Source organism: Tachysurus fulvidraco, chromosome 1, assembly GCF_022655615.1.
Source record: "Tachysurus fulvidraco isolate hzauxx_2018 chromosome 1, HZAU_PFXX_2.0, whole genome shotgun sequence".
Classification (NCBI taxonomy): Eukaryota; Metazoa; Chordata; class Actinopteri; order Siluriformes; family Bagridae; genus Tachysurus; species Tachysurus fulvidraco.
Genome location: NC_062518.1, coordinates 49,925,548 through 49,943,047, shown reverse-complemented (window position 1 = coordinate 49,943,047; position 17,500 = coordinate 49,925,548). Strand labels below are relative to the sequence as shown.

Below are 17,500 nucleotides of genomic sequence, written 5' to 3'. Positions count from 1 at the left end.
CAGCCCAGTCTGTAGATTCAGCACATTTTGTAAATTCAGCACAGTCTGTAGATTCAGCAGAGTTTATAGATTCAGCACAGTTTATAGATTCAGCACAGTTTAAAGATTCATCACAGTTTATAGATTCAGCACAGTCTATAGATTCAGCACAGTCTATAGATTCAGCACAGTTTGTAGATTCAGCACAGTCTATAGATTCAGCACAGTCTGTAGAGTCAGCACAGTCTGTAGATCATTGCACTGAAGCACTGCATAATAACACATTAATGATCTGGTTTTATTGAGAGCTTACAGACTTCAGTCATGTCTTTGGTGGGGGGCGGAGTTAATGGGTGTGGGGGAGTGTCTGTAAAATGACTGACATGAGGCCCATTCACACACCACTGGTGCTCAGTGAAGAGCTTACTTTTGTGCTCCACTTGTTTTATTGATTAACTTGTGTGTACATTTTGACATGATCAGTGTGTGTGATGTTGTATAAAGTGCAGTATTGTGTGTGTGTGTGTGTGTGTGTGTGTGTGTGTGTGTGTGTGTGTGTGTGTGTGTGTATTCCTCTCTGTGTCCCAGCACACTGTTAATGCGCTGCAGTGTGCCACTCAGGAAGGCCATGTGTTTACCTGACTCCCCTGACCTCGGGCCACATTTTTCTCCTTTTCCCCCTCTTTCCACTGGAAGAATGTGGGAGTGTGTGTGTGTAACTCAATGCCACTTTTACATTTTAGTTAAACACAGCCACTGTGTGTGTGTGTGTGTGTGTGTGTGTGTGTGTGTGTGTGTGTGTGTGTGTGTGTGTGTGTGTGTGTGCTTTTCCTGTCAGGGCATTTTGGACAGCTGCCAGTTGGTGTAGAATCACTCATGCTATTTATTTATTTATTTATTTATTTATTTATTTATTTATTTATTTATTTATTAATCTATTTATCTATTTATTTAATCCATTTATTCATTCAGTTACATCCCTCCTGAGTGAGCCTTACACACACAAACACACGTTTTCTCTGATTGTAGACTGGCGGTGTGCTTCTTACAATGTGTTTGTTTGTGTGTATGTGTGTATGTAGGTGTGTATGTGTTTGTGTGTGTGTGTGTGTGTGTGTGTGTGTGTGTGTGTGTGTGTGTGTGCATGTGTTTGTCTGTGTGTGTATGTTTTTTTTGTATGTGTGTCTATGTGCGTGCGTGTGTGTGTCTGTGTGTTAGTGTTTGTGTGTGTATGTGTGTCCTGTGTTCATTAGCTTTAGCATATCATAACGTGTCCTGTGTGTGTGTGTGTGTGTGTGTGTGTGTGTGTGTGTGTGCATGCAGGTGTGTATGTTTGTTTATGTGTGTGTGTGTGTATGTGTGTGTGTGTGTGTGTGTGTGTGTGTGTGTGTGTGTGTGTGTGTGTGTGTGTGTGTATGTGTGTGAGTGTGTATGTGTGTGTGTGTGTGCTTGTGTGTTTGTTTGTGTGTGTACTGTGTTTATGTTAGTGTCAGCATATGGTAACGTGTCCTGTGTTCACGTCAGCGTATAGTAATGTGTCCTGTGTTAGTGTATAGTAATGTGTCCTGTGTTAGTGTATAGTAATGTGTCCTGTGTTAGTGTATAGTAATGTGTCCTGTGTTAGTGTATAGTAATGTGTCCTGTGTTAGTGTATAGTAATGTGTCCTGTGTTAGTGTATAGTAATGTGTCCTGTGTTAGTGTATAGTAATGTGTCCTGTGTTCACGTTAGCGTATAGTAATGTGTCCTGTGTTAGTGTATAGTAATGTGTCCTGTGTTAGTGTCTTAGTAATGTGTTTACCTGATGTGTTAGTGTTTATAGATAAGTGTCCTGTGTTCACGTTAGCGTATTTATAGTAATGTGGTCCTGTGTGTTAGTGTTGTTAGTGTATAGTAATGTGTCCTGTGTTAGTGTATAGTAATGTGTCCTGTGTTCACGTTAGCGTATAGTAATGTGTCCTGTGTTAGTGTATAGTAATGTGTCCTGTGTTAGTGTATAGTAATGTGTCCTGTGTTAGTGTATAGTAATGTGTCCTGTGTTAGTGTATAGTAATGTGTCCTGTGTTCACGTCAGCGTATAGTAATGTGTCCTGTGTTAGTGTATAGTAATGTGTCCTGTGTTAGTGTATAGTAATGTGTCCTGTGTTCACGTTAGCGTATAGTAATGTGTCCTGTGTTCACGTCAGCGTATAGTAATGTGTCCTGTGTTCACGTCAGCGTATAGTAATGTGTCCTGTGTTAGTGTATAGTAATGTGTCCTGTGTTAGTGTATAGTAATGTGTCCTGTGTTAGTGTATAGTAATGTGTCCTGTGTTAGTGTATAGTAATGTGTCCTGTGTTAGTGTATAGTAATGTGTCCGGTGTTAGTGTATAGTAATGTGTCCTGTGTTCACGTTAGTTATAGTGATTGTGTCCTGTGTTAGTGTATAGTAATGTGTCCTGTTTTAGTGATAGTGAGTACTGTGTCACTGGGGGTCACAGTCCATCAGGTATAGTAATGTGTCCCTGTGTTAGTGTATAGTAATGCTGTCCTGGTAGTGTATATTTTCTAGTATGTGTCCTGTGTGTAGGTGATATAGTAATGTGTCCTGTGGTTAGTGTATAGTAATGTGTCCTGTGTTCCACGTTAGTGCTAGAGTAATGTGTCCTGGAATGGGTAGCTGGATAGTAATGTCTCCTGTGTTAGTGTATAGTAATGTGTCCTGTGTTAGTGTATAGTAATGTGTCCTGTGTTAGTGTATAGTAATGTGTCCTGTGTTCACGTTAGTGTATAGTAATGTGTCCTGTGTTAGTGTATAGTAATGTGTCCTGTGTTAGTGTATAGTAATGTGTCCTGTGTTCACGTTAGCGTATAGTAATGTGTCCTGTGTTCACGTTAGCGTATAGTAATGTGTCCTGTGTTAGCGTATAGTAATGTGTCCTGTGTTAGTGTATAGTAATGTGTCCTGTGTTAGTGTATAGTAATGTGTCCTGTGTTAGTGTATAGTAATGTGTCCTGTGTTAGTGTATAGTAATGTGTCCTGTGTTCACGTTAGCGTATAGTAATGTGTCCTGTGTTCACGTTAGTGTATAGTAATGTGTCCTGTGTTAGTGTATAGTAATGTGTCCTGTGTTAGTGTATAGTAATGTGTCCTGTGTTAGTGTATAGTAATGTGTCCTGTGTTAGCGTATAGTAATGTGTCCTGTGTTCACGTCAGCGTATAGTAATGTGTCCTGTGTTAGTGTATAGTAATGTGTCCTGTGTTAGTGTATAGTAATGTGTCCTGTGTTAGTGTATAGTAATGTGTCCTGTGTTCACGTTAGTGTATAGTAATGTGTCCTGTGTTAGTGTATAGTAATGTGTCCTGTGTTAGTGTATAGTAATGTGTCCTGTGTTCACGTTAGTGTATAGTAATGTGTCCTGTGTTAGTGTATAGTAATGTGTCCTGTGTTAGTGTATAGTAATGTGTCCTGTGTTCACGTTAGTGTATAGTAATGTGTCCTGTGTTAGTGTATAGTAATGTGTCCTGTGTTAGTGTATAGTAATGTGTCTGTGTTAGGTATAGTAATGTGTCCTGTGTTAGTGTATAGTAATGTGTCCTGTGTTAGTGTATAGTAATGTGTCCTGTGTTCACGTTAGTGTATAGTAATGTGTCCTGTGTTAGTGTATAGTAATGTGTCCTGTGTTCACGTTAGCGTATAGTAATGTGTCCTGTGTTATTGTATATTAATGTTTCCTGTGTTAGTGTATAGTAATGTGTCCTGTGTTCAACGTTAGCGTATAGTAATGTGTCCTGTGTTCACGTTAGCGTATAGTAATGTGTCCTGTGTTATGTAGCGTATAGTAATGTGTCCTGTGTTTAGTGTATAGTAATGTGTCCTGTGTTTGTGTATAGTAATGTTTCTTTTGTTAGTGTATAGTAATGTGTCCTGTGTTAGTGTATAGTAATGTGTCCTGTGTTAGTGTATAGTAATGTGTCCTGTGTTAGTGTATAGTAATGTGTCCTGTGTTAGCGTATAGTAATGTGTCCTGTGTTCACGTTAGTGTATAGTAATGTGTCCTGTGTTAGTGTATAGTAATGTGTCCTGTGTTAGTGTATAGTAATGTGTCCTGTGTTAGTGTATAGTAATGTGTCCTGTGTTCACGTTAGTGTATAGTAATGTGTCCTGTGTTAGCGTTAGCGTATAGTAATGTGTCCTGTGTTAGTGTATAGTAATGTGTCCTGTGTTAGTGTATAGTAATGTGTCCTGTGTTCACGTTAGCGTATAGTAATGTGTCCTGTGTTCACGTTAGCGTATAGTAATGTGTCCTGTGTTAGCGTATAGTAATGTGTCCTGTGTTAGTGTATAGTAATGTGTCCTGTGTTAGTGTATAGTAATGTGTCCTGTGTTAGTGTATAGTAATGTGTCCTGTGTTAGTGTATAGTAATGTGTCCTGTGTTCACATTAGCGTATAGTAATGTGTCCTGTGTTAGTAGTGTATAGTAATGTGTCCCTGTGTTAGTGTATAGTAATGTGTCCTGTGTTAGTGTATAGTAATGTGCCTGTGTTAGTGTATAGTAATGTGTCCTGGTGTTCACGTTAGCGTATAGTTAATGTGTCCTTGTTAGTGTATAGTAATTGTGTTCCTGTGTTCACGTTATAGCGTATTAGGTAATGTGTCCTGTGTTAGTTGTATAGTAATGTGTCCTGTGTTGAGTGTATTAGTTAATGTGTCCCTGCTGTTCACGTCAGCGTTAGTAATGTGTCCTGTGTTAGTGTATAGTAATGTGTCCTGTGTTAGTCGTCATAGTAAGTGGTCCTGTGTTAGGTATAGTAATGTGTCCTGTGTTAGTATAGTTATAGTAATGTGTCCTGTGTTAGTGTATAGTAATGTGTCCTGTGTTCACGTTAGCGTATAGTAATGTGTCCTGTGTTAGTGTATAGTAATGTGTCCTGTGTTAGTGTATAGTAATGTGTCCTGTGTTAGTGTATAGTAATGTGTCCTGTGTTAGTGTATAGTAATGTGTCCTGTGTTCACGTTAGCGTATAGTAATGTGTCCTGTGTTAGTGTATAGTAATGTGTCCTGTGTTCACGTTAGCGTATAGTAATGTGTCCTGTGTTAGTGTATAGTAATGTGTCCTGTGTTAGTGTATAGTAATGTGTCCTGTGTTCACGTCAGCGTATAGTAATGTGTCCTGTGTTAGTGTATAGTAATGTGTCCTGTGTTAGTGTATAGTAATGTGTCCTGTGTTCACGTTAGCGTATGTAGTGTCCTGTGTTAGGTATAGTTGTTCCTGTGTTAGTGTATAGTAATGTGTCCTGTGTTAGTGTATAGTAATGTGTCCTGTGTTCGCTTTAGTAATGTGTCCTGTGTTCACGTCAGCTTATAGTAATGTGTCCTGTGTTAGTGTATAGTAATGTGTCCTGTGTTAGTGCTATAGTAATGTGTCCTGGTGTTCACGTTCGTGTATAGTAATGTGTCCTGTGTTAGTGTATAGTAATGTGTCCTGTGTAGTGTCTAGTAATGTGTCCTGTGTTAGTGTATAGTAATGTGTCCTGTGTTCACGTTAGTGTATAGTAATGTGTCCTGTGTTAGTGTATAGTAATGTGTCCTGTGTTAGTGTATAGTAATGTGTCCTGTGTTAGTGTATAGTAATGTTCCTGTGTTAGCGTATAGTAATGTGTCCTGTGTTCACTTAGTGTATATAGTAATGTGTCCTGTGTTTAGTTGTATGAGTAGTATGTGTCCTGTGTTAGTGTATAGTATGTGTCCTGTGTTCACGTAGTGTTATAGTAATGTGTCCTGTGTTAGCGTTAGCGTATTATAGTAATGTGTCCTGTGTTAGTGTATAGTAATGTGTCCTGTGTTAGTGTATAGTAATGTGTCCTGTGTTCTCGTTAGCGTATAGTAATGTGTACTGTGTTAGCGTATATAGTAATGTGTCCTGTGTTAGTGTATAGTAATGTGTCCATGTGTTAGTGTATAGTAATGTGTCCTGTGTTAGTGTATAGTAATGTGTCCTGTGTTAGTGTATAGTAATGTGTCCTGTGTTAGTGTATAGTAATGTGTCCTGTGTTCACATTAGCGTATAGTAATGTGTCCTGTGTTCACGTCAGCGTATAGTAATGTGTCCTGTGTTAGTGTATAGTAATGTGTCCTGTGTTAGTGTATAGTAATGTGTCCTGTGTTAGTGTATAGTAATGTGTCCTGTGTTAGTGTATAGTAATGTGTCCTGTGTTAGTGTATAGTAATGTGTCCTGTGTTAGTGTATAGTAATGTGTCCTGTGTTCACGTTAGCGTATAGTAATGTGTCCTGTGTTAGTGTATAGTAATGTGTCCTGTGTTCACATTAGCGTATAGTAATGTGTCCTGTGTTCACGTCAGCGTATAGTAATGTGTCCTGTGTTAGTGTATAGTAATGTGTCCTGTGTTAGTGTATAGTAATGTGTCCTGTGTTAGTGTATAGTAATGTGTCCTGTGTTAGTGTATAGTAATGTGTCCTGTGTTCACGTTAGTGTATAGTAATGTGTCCTGTGTTAGTGTATAGTAATGTGTCCTGTGTTAGTGTATAGTAATGTGTCCTGTGTTCACGTTAGCGTATAGTAATGTGTCCTGTGTTAGTGTATAGTAATGTGTCCTGTGTTAGTGTATAGTAATGTGTCCTGTGTTAGTGTATAGTAATGTGTCCTGTGTTAGTGTATAGTAATGTGTCCTGTGTTAGTGTATAGTAATGTGTCCTGTGTTAGTGTATAGTAATGTGTCCTGTGTTCACGTTAGTGTATAGTAATGTGTCCTGTGTTAGTGTATAGTAATGTGTCCTGTGTTAGTGTATAGTAATGTGTCCTGTGTTAGTGTATAGTAATGTGTCCTGTGTTAGTGTATAGTAATGTGTCCTGTGTTAGCGTATAGTAATGTGTCCTGTGTTAGTGTATAGTAATGTGTCCTGTGTTAGTGTATAGTAATGTGTCCTGTGTTCACGTTAGCGTATAGTAATGTGTCCTGTGTTCACGTTAGCGTACGGTAACCTGGTCTTAAAGAGAAGCCCAGCTTTGTGTATTAATGTGTTTACAGAGCTCATTTCTCATTCTCACTGCCGTGCTGCATTCCTCTCGTCTCCGCTCTGGCCGTCTAGCGTCGACGTGTGAAAACTGTCACCATCGCTCAGAGACCCCTCCTCCTCCTCCTCCTCCTCCTCCTCCTCCTCCTCAGTCTGTGAATGTTCTCTTACAGGCCATGGGTTAAGATAAATGTCTATAGGATAAGTCTAGAGTTAATCACAACTTAATGATAACTTCTGAACTGAATCTTTCATGTAATATTTATTTGCGCTACATGTAAAGTTGGTATAATAACTCTAAAGGGAAGAAGTGTGATGCTAATCGTAGTTACAGGATAAACACCATATTATTCATAATATATCTGAGGGAAATGGTTCAGTGGTTTAATGTGAAGTCTAAACGTTTGTCTATTTAAATCCAGCACCTTGACCTGAAGAAGCCCGGAAGGTTAATGATGTCTAGTGAGTTTATCTGTGATTGAATTTAAATGTAACTTCTCTCTGTAAGATCCTTGTCCTTTCATTTCACCTCTTCTTCTGCGCCATCCTGCATTTTCCTTCTTTTCCCCACAGGAGTGTGTGTGAAACACTCAAGGATCACAGCGCTTGACCTTCTGGTTTAACGGACGTTCATTTTCATTTTCAACGGATCCTCTAATGAGCCAATCAGAGGAAAGACCAGAGAGGCGATTAATTAGTTAATCACCGCTGCTTCGTTAATGAGTTATTTTTCCAATTAGCTGATGTTAAAGAACAAAACCAGGTCAGTGAGTATTCAGGACTCAGTAATCATCTGGAAGGTCGTGACCTTCAGGTGTTCTTACTTTAACCCCCCGGTCTGTACGGCCTGTATGTTTATGTGTAATCTGTTATCTTATTGTCATGGAGCACTGTACTGGTAATATCTGTAAATACCGGGATGTGTGAGTAGGAAGTCGTCTTTCCTTTTTTTTTTCACTTCAGCAACCTTTTTAGCTGTAAACCCGGAGCACATTGACCCTCTGTCTAACCCTCCTGCCTCCAAACAAAGTCCCACTCATTAGTGAGGGTTTTAAACATTAAACCCTTTAAGACAGGGAGGGAATCATGACCGTCTGCTTACCTGCGTTTAATAAGAGCGCTCACCTAATTACTGCTTTAGGACTCAGTAAACAAAAGCGTGTGTGTCGTTTGGGTCTCACTTCATCAGGACTGATGGGTTTTTAAGCCATGGGGAAATGAATGGTTATTAAATATGGATTTATTAAATATCATCACAGGATAAAGAGTTATCTCTTATTAACGTTGGTCCAAAGGGATGTACAGACTATCTGTAGATACACCTAATATCCTTATTGTTACTCAGAAGGTATATACACATATCTGTCACTGTCTCTGACCACACACACACACACACACACACACACACACACACACACACACACACACACACACACACACACACACACTATATTAAACCCTTGTTACACTGGAAAGCTCTTCACATTTCACTCTTGTTACTTTGAGTAAGCCGAACCCCAGCAGCCAGATAACTGAGAAACACTCGAGTGTGTGTGTGTGACAGATAGAGAGACAAATAGAGAGACAGATGGAGAGATATTCAGACAGATAGAGAGACAGATAGAGAGACAGATAGACAGATCTTCAGACATATAGAGAAACAGATAGAGAGTCGGGTAGAGAGACAGATAAAGAGATATTCAGACACATAGAGAGACAGATAGAGAGACAGATAGACAGATATTCAGACAGATAGAGAGACAGATAGACAGATATTCAGACAGATATTCAGACAGATAGACAGATATTCAGACAGATAGAGAGACAGATATTCAGACAGATATTCAGACAGATAGAGAGATAGATAGAGAGACAGATAGAGAGATAGATAGAGAGATAGATAGGGAGAGAGATAGAGAGATATTCAGAAAGATAGACAGATAGAAAAACAGATAGACAGATATTCAGACCGATAGAGAGACAGATATTGAGACAGATATTCAGACAGATAGAGAGATAGATAGAGAGATAGCAAGAGAGATAGATCCATTCACCTTCCTTTTTATAAGGAAGATCTGTAGACGAAGGACCTTTAATGCACTCAGCCAATCACAGGACACCAGCACAGTTTATATTAGCACACAGTTTCAGGTCATGTTCACATCACAATGGGGACAAACTCAGTGATGTCACTCACCTCCTCATGGTTGTTGGTGCCAGTGTGAGGAGTTTAGTGCTGATTAACTGGATGGTTTTTACTGTGGTGACCCAGGAGGGCAGGTCTGTGGGCAGAAACAGCTTGTTGATGATGGAGGACAATATGTAGACTTATTTCAGCTGACAGGAAGTCTGTAGGTACGTTAAATAATCACTAACCATGGTGAGCAGAAAAGCAGCGCAGAATGAACAATAGGAAGAAACCTTGAGGTGGACGAGTAGCAAGAGCAGAGTGACATCAGGTTCCTCTCTGCTCAGATAAGGACAGGGCAAAAGTATCATCATCATCAGCAGCAGCAAAAAGGTTAACTATTGTCCTGTAACATCTTGTCAATCTTTTTACTCATGGTTGTGTTTCGCTCTCCTCCTGTTCACTGACTCAGTGTATTAATCAGTGAAGCTTTCTGTCCATGACTGGAATTTGCTCGTCTTGTTTATTAACTCAATTTATGAATCAGTGAATCTTTTTGGTCTTGACTGTGATTTGCTCGTCTTGTTTATTGAGTCAATTTATGAATCAGTGAATCTTTTTGCTTATGACTGTGATTTGCTCCTGTTTGGTTTATTGATTCAATTTATGAATCAGTGAATCTTTTTGCTTATGACTGTGATTGGCTCCTGTTTGGTTTATTGATTCAATTTATGAATCAGTGAATCTTTTTGCTTATGACTGTGATTGGCTCCTGTTTGGTTTATTGATTCAATTTATGAATCAGTGAATCTTTTTGCTTATGACTGTGATTGGCTCCTGTTTGGTTTATTGATTCAATTTATGAATCAGTGAATCTTTTTGGTCATGACTGTGATTTGCTCGTCTTGTTTATTGAGTCAATTTATGAATCAGTGAATCTTTTTGCTTATGACTGTGATTTGCTTCTGTTTGGTTTATTGATTCAATTTATGAATCAGTGAATCTTTTTGGTCATGACTGTGATTTGCTCGTCTTGTTTATTGAGCCAATTTATGAATCAGTGAATCTTTTTGGTGGATGTGATTCACTCCTCTGTGAATGTTTTAACCTAAAGAATTTACATGTATGAATATTACAGTGTGAGTGTGTGTCTGTGTAAGTCTAGAGAGAGTCCATGTGAGTGTTTTGAACACTGTTTTGCATTCTCCCTGAAACGCCGTATGCTCTGTGCCTGTCTGAAAGTAAACTGCACATGGTTAGCATTAGCACATCTGAAATAGCTCTGAAATACTGTAGGAGATGAGGGGAAGCCACAGACAGGGTGTATTTTTGGTGATATAATTACACAGTCAAGCTAGAACTAGCATGCTAGTTATGGTTAGTGACTGCACATCTCTATTCATTTCTCCTTGAGGTACTTTTTAAGTTAGCATGCTAGTTTCAGATTTATTTCATCCTCATTTGTTTTCTTTTTATGGCTTTTAACCTGAAGGTACTGTAGCTAGGGGAAATTCTCCAACAAAATGTAAAAAAAAAAAAAAACAGGAAAGAAAAACATATACTGCATATTAAAAGCTCTTATATAACAGATCAAAATGCGCCGTTTTTGTCAATTAGAGGGAAAGAAGCGGTGCGGCAACACGACATGTTTCCATACGAGCCGATTTGGCCGAGGAAAAGCTGTAATTACGGCTGTGAATGGAGCTTTAAGTCAGAATGTGGTTTGGCGAATGTTTCCAAGGGACAAGCAGTCTTGTGGTTTGTGGTTTTTTGTCATCAAATGCAAATTGCACAGTCGAGGAGTAGAGAAAAAAAGAGCGAGGAGCTTCCAGGATCCCGCTTGGCTCCACCGCACATGTCAAAAATCCTCTTTTTTTTTTACTTAAAATGGAAGAGATTCGTTCTGAACGCTGTAAGTGTAACAGCAAGCAGCAGCAGCAGGACACGAACCAGGGTCGAATATTTCAAATAAAAATAAAAAATAAAGAGTTGTTACTTTATTATTTACTTTAGTTTTAATTTTGTTAGAAACAGAAAACGGTTCAGAAAGCTTTTATTTTTTTTAACGAATTGAAATAAGCAATTGGATGTAAATGCACGCAGCACAAAACAACTTTATCTCTATTAAATATTATATAATGCTAAAATAAAATGCATAATCCATTTAAGATGATTTACAAAAGTCTGTACACTGTATTTTACCTGACGGATAATAAATAAGGTCTCGGATCAGGTCACGTCTCACGGTGAAGAGACGTACGGCTCCGGACATCCTTTTTATTTGAACGATTTATATCCTTCAGTTTGCTAATTCCCAATTAGCTTGCCAACTAGCTAGCATGCTAATCATCCCCACTTGTACTGGGAACAGGAACAGGAAGTGGATCAGCGCCGTTTGTTTGTTGAAGTAAATGAAACTGTTAGTTACCGGTTTAATGATGTAGTAAAAACACGAGATCCTTCACGTCTCACTGTGAGACGTCATCGTTAAAGACACAACGTTATTAATCTGAGGTCAGTGCTGAGAGACACATCTATAGAACATAAACACTGAAAGAGCCTCAATGTTGTGTGTTAGTCAGACATAAACTAGACACACACACACACACACACACACACACACACACACACTGCACAACACCATGCTCAATCACTTGAAATCTGTGTGTGTGTGTTTTCAGGCCTTTCATTTTCCCAAACAGTTTCGCTGTTGTTTATTTTTAGCTTCTTTCTTCTCCTGACTTCTCTAACGTAAATATCATTTAGACAAAAGAGAAAAAAACACGAACAGATTATAAAGTACACTTTGTCTAACACAAGGAAATGTGTGTGTGTGTGTGTGCGTGTGTGTGTGTGTGTGTGTGAGTGTGTTTAGTGTTTATTGTTTAGTGGTGTGTGATTTGTGACGCAGCCCAGCACTCTGTAATGCTTAGTGGAGTGTGATTTGGGACGCAGCCCTGCACTCTGTAATGCTTAGTGGAGTGTGATTTGGGACGCAGCCCTGCACTCTGCAATGTTTAGTGGTGTGTGATTTGTGACGCAGACCTGCACTCCGTAGTCTTTAGTGGAGTGTGATTTGTGACGCAGCCCTGCACTCTGTAGTGTTTAGTGGAGTGTGATTTGGGACGCAGCCCTGCACTCTGCAATGTTTAGTGGAGTGTGATTTGGGACGCAGCCCTGCACTCCGTAGTCTTTAGTGGAGTGTGATTTGTGACGCAGCCCTGCACACTAATGTTTAGTGGAGTGTGATATGTGACGCAGCCCTGCACTCTGTAATGTTTAGTGGAGTGTGATTTGGGACGCAGTACTGCAATCTGTAGTGTTTAGTGGAGTGTGATTTGGGACGCAGCCCTGCACTCTGCAATGTTTAGTGGAGTGTGATTTGGGACGCAGCCCTGCACTCCGTAGTCTTTAGTGGTGTGTGATTGGGACACAGCCCTGCACACTAATGTTTAGTGGTGTGTGATTTGTGACGCAGCCCTGCACTCTGTAATGTTTAGTGGAGTGTGATTTGGGACGCAGCCCTGCACTCTGTAATGTTTAGTGGAGTGTGATTTGTGACGCAGCCCTGCACACTAATGTTTAGTGGAGTGTGATATGTGACGCAGCCCTGCACTCTGTAATGTTTAGTGGAGTGTGATTTGGGACGCAGCCCTGCACTCTGTAATGTTTAGTGGAGTGTGATTTGGGACGCAGCCCTGCACTCTGTAGTGTTTAGTGGAGTGTGATTTGGGACGCAGCCCTGCACTCTGTAGTGTTTAGTGGAGTGTGATTTGGGACGCAGCCCTGCACTCTGTAGTGTTTAGTGGTGTGATTTGGGACGCAGCCCTGCACTCTATAGTGTTTAGTGGAGTGTGATTTGGGACGCAGCCCAGCCATGCTGCTTCCGTTCCTGTCCTTTGTCCTCTTTGTTAATTTATTTCTGAATTTTTTTATTTAAATGTTTTCTTGTTGTTATTATACTGTCCTTTTCTTATCCTGTTACTCCTTTGATGTTTTATGTTTTCTTATTTCACACTCGTCTTCTTTCTGTATTTTTTGTTTATTTTGTCATTGTTTTTCAGTTACTTTTAATTTTCTTTCCTTCACAGTGTATTTGCAGTGAGGCATTGTGGGTAATATCCAGTCTATATGTTTAGTGTTTATATAGATTTTCCTGTTGCTGGACGTCACTCCCTTAGTGTGTTTGGACAGAATTCTGGAATATTCTATATTCACTCCACTGAACAGGTTTCTATCTGTTCACTGTTTACTCCTGGCTCCGTCATGTTCCGTTTGTGGTTGTTTGCTGTTCACTGCCGTAAAAGTCCAGTAGCTGTCTGTGTGTGTGTGTGTGTGTGTGTGTGTGTGTGTGTGTGTGTGTGTGTGTGTGTGTGTGTCTGTCTCTGTGCATTTGTATGTGTATGTGTGTGTGTGTGTGTGTGTGTGTGTGTGTGTGTCTGTCTGTCTGTCTGTCTGTCTGTCTCTGTGCATTTGTATGTGTGTCTGTGTGTGTGTGTGTGTGTGTGTGTGTGTGTGTGTGTGTGTGTCTGTCTGTGTGTGTGTGTGTATTTGTATGTGTATGTGTGTGTTTCTGTCTGTGTGCATTTGTGTGTGTCTGTCTGTGTGTGTATTTGTATATGTGTGTGTCTGTCTGTGTGTATTTGTATGTGTATGTGTGTGTGTCTGTCTGTGTGCATTTGTATGTGTGTGTGTGTGTGTGTATGTGTGTCTGTGTGTCTCTGTGTGTGTATTTGTATGTGTGTGTGTGTGTGTATTTGTATGTGTGTGTGTCTGTGTATTTATGTGTGTGTGTCTGTGTGTCTGTGTGTGTATTTGTATGTGTGTGTCTGTCTGTGTTTGTGTCTCTCTTTGTGTGTGTGTGTGTGTGTGTGTGTGTGTGTGTGTGTGTGTGTGTGTGTGTGTGTGTGTGTGTGTCACACTGACAGGAATAGAGAATACTGATGCCTTTAATATCCTCATGAACACCATCCATGTGGTTTCTGAGGACCAGACACACACACACACACACACACACACACACACACACACACACACACACACACACACACACACACACACACACAGAGAGAGAGAGAGAGAGAGAGAGAGAGAGAGAGAGAGAGAGAGAGAGATTCAGTCTGGTATTTCTCAGGGCTTTTCTTAACCATAATTATTTATTTATTTATTTATTTATTTATTCATTCATTCATTCATTCATTCATTCATTCATTTATTTATGTATGTATGTATAAAAGTCTGCAGATTTTTTCTGATCCCCATGAGACATGATCACTTCTTCTTCAGGAAGGCTTTCCAAATGTCTCCAAATCTCCAAATGTTTTGTTGTGTTTGTTAATCAGGTGTAAACATGTAATATGCTAATGACCATGATGCATGTGTGTGAGTAAATGTGTGTGTTTATAAATGAACATTTAGGAAATTTCTGATTAACATGCAAATATCCTCTCAGTTAAGCAAATGGTCTTTCTTCGTATATATTTGAAATGTAATAATTTATGTGTAACATCAGTATGCAAATGTGCACCATTCATGCAAATGTACGATATGCAAATGAGCCTTTTAACAATTCACTATTGGGTCAAAATAAGATATGCAAATGAATTCGACATGCCTCACGTCTTATGATGTCACACCATCAGACAGTTTTACATCCTCACATATGTTTATTTGTTTTCGATGTGTGTTGTGTGTGTCCTCAGGTGCAGGCTGACGACGTGCTGACGAAGGAAGAACAGCTGTACCTCATCATCAATGCTAGGAACAAGTGTGAGAGCTCCATAAAGTCCAGACACAAAACAGCAAGCGGTGAGAAATTAAAATGTATTTATAAATGCTAAAGGTGTTTCAGACAGGCAGCTGTGTCCAAATCTGCCCCCTGTTCAGTCCATAGTGCACTACAGCTTAGCAAACATACACCAGCATCAGAATACACCAGGCAGTAGACGTGATTTAACGAGTCATACAGTGATTCAATCGCATTTGTGGACAACTCCTTGACTAATCTACCCTTTTTTTTTTTAATAATTTTTACAATGATTCCTTAAGTGATTCACTTATACTATTTAAACAGCTACTCAATTTACAGCAATCTGTAAAAACCCCTAGGGGTAATTCATTAAAATTTTTAGGAATTCAATTATAATTGTAAATGAGTTGTCAAGTGATTTTTTTTTTTACATTTAAAATTCGAGCGATTCAGTTACAGAAATAATTGATTCAAGTGATTCACTTACATTCTAAATGACACCTCAATTGATTCACTTAAATTGGAAATGATTCCTTGATAGATTCACTTACATTTGAAAAAAAAAAACTTACATGTTTAAGTGTCCTTCAGAGTCACACTGCCTGTCAAGGGATTGTAAATGATTCCCCAAGCAGTTAACTTTAAATAAACACAAATGGGATTTGAGTGATTCACTACATTTATATACGATTCTTTCTTTACAGACAGACACAGTTCACATGACATTCATACTAATTGTATAGAAACTATATGATGTTCCAGTAGATTTGTAGGAACATGTATAAATATTCTCATAGTGTCAAACCATCCAGATTAAACAAAGTGACTAATTACACCCTTGACACTAGACACATGAGAAGAATTCTGATATCTGGGATAACTACACTGTTATGGAATACTGAGGTGTTGGGCTTGTATATTAGGGATGTTAGGGGTCGCTAATTTGCATAAGACATGAATATGTAATTTACATTTGTTTTAGTGTAGTGTGTAGTAGTGTAGTGTAGTGTGTAGTAAGTGTAGTGCTGTGTGTATTAGTTTAGTGTGGTGTGTAGTAGTGTAGTGTGTAGTAATGTAGTGTGTAGTAGTGTAGTGCTGTGTGTATTAGTTTAGTGTAGTGTGTAGTAGTGTAGTGTGTAGTAGTGTAGTGTGTAGTAATGTAGTGTGTAGTAGTGTAGTGCTGTGTGTATTAGTTTAGTGTGGTGTGTAGTAGTGTAGTGTGTAGTAGTGTAGTGTGTAGTAAGTGTAGTGCTGTGTGTAGTAGTTTAGTGTAGTGTGTAGTAGTGTAGTGTGTAGTAGTGTAGTGTGTAGTAATGTAGTGTGTAGTAAGTGTAGTGCTGTGTGTATTAGTTTAGTGTAGTGTGTAGTAGTGTAGTGTGTAGTAGTGCTGTGTGTAGTAATGTAGTGTGTAGTAAGTGTAGTGCTGTGTGTATTAGTTTAGTGTAGTGTGTAGTAGTGTAGTGTGTAGTAATGTAGTGTGTAGTAAGTGTAGTGCTGTGTGTATTAGTTTAGTGTAGTGTGTAGTAGTGTAGTGTGTAGTAATGTAGTGTGTAGTAAGTGTAGTGCTGTGTGTATTAGTTTAGTGTGGTGTGTAGTAGTGTAGTGTGGTGTGTATTAGTTTAGTGTGGTGTGTAGTAGTGTAGTGTGGTGTGTATTAGTTTAGTGTGGTGTGTAGTAGTGTAGTGTGTAGTAAGTGTAGTGCTGTGTGTATTAGTTTAGTGTGGTGTGTAGTAGTGTAGTGTGGTGTGTAGTAGTGTCGTGTAGTGTGTAGTAGTGTCGTGTAGTGTGTAGTAGTGTAGTGTGTAGTAAGTGTAGTGTGTAGTGTGTAGTAGTGTAGTGTGTAGTAAGTGTAGTGCTGTGTGTAGTAGTTTAGTGTAGTGTGTAGTAGTGTAGTGTGTAGTAGTGTAGTGCTGTGTGTAGTAGTGTAGTGTGTAGTAGTGTAGTGTGTAGTAGTGTAGTGCTGTGTGTAGTAGTTTAGTGTGTAGTAGTGTAGTGTGTAGTAGTGTAGTGCTGTGTGTAGTAGTGTAGTGTGTAGTAGTGTAGTGTGTAGTAGTGTAGTGTGTAGTAGTGTAGTGCTGTGTGTAGTAGTTTAGTGCTGTGTGTAGTAGTGTAGTGTGTAGTAGTGTAGTGTGTAGTAGTGTAGTGCTGTGTGTAGTAGTTTAGTGTAGTGTGTAGTAGTGTAGTGTGTAGTAGTGTAGTGCTGTGTGTAGTAGTTTAGTGTAGTGTGTAGTAGTGTAGTGCTGTGTGTAGTAGTGTAGTGTAGTGTGTAGTAGTGTAGTGCTGTGTGTAGTAGTTTAGTGTAGTGTGTAGTAGTGTAGTGTTGTGTGTAGTAGTTTAGTGTGTAGTAGTGTAGTGCTGTGTGTATTAGTTTAGTGTGGTGTGTAGTAGTGTAGTGTGTAGTAGTGTAGTGCTGTGTGTAGTAGTTTAGTGTAGTGTGTAGTAGTGTAGTGCTGTGTGTAGTAGTTTAGTGTAGTGTGTAGTAGTGTAGTGTGTAGTAGTGTAGTGCTGTGTGTAGTAGTTTAGTGTAGTGTGTAGTAGTGTAGTGTGTAGTAGTGTAGTGCTGTGTGTAGTAGTTTAGTGTGTAGTAGTGTAGTGTGTAGTAGTGTAGTGTAGTGTGTAGTAGTG

The 17,500-nt window shown here is 39.3% G+C and overlaps 1 protein-coding gene across 1 annotated transcript in view; it reads left to right on the top strand.

The window, feature by feature from the left end:
- LOC113636533 (parathyroid hormone/parathyroid hormone-related peptide receptor) overlaps positions 1-17,500 on the top strand; it is a 62,411-nt gene that overhangs the window by 17,895 nt on the left and 27,016 nt on the right. The window contains exon 2 of the mRNA XM_047814153.1: positions 14,829-14,934. The gene's annotated coding sequence lies outside the window, so the exon portion shown is untranslated. The remainder of the gene's footprint in view (positions 1-14,828; positions 14,935-17,500) is intronic.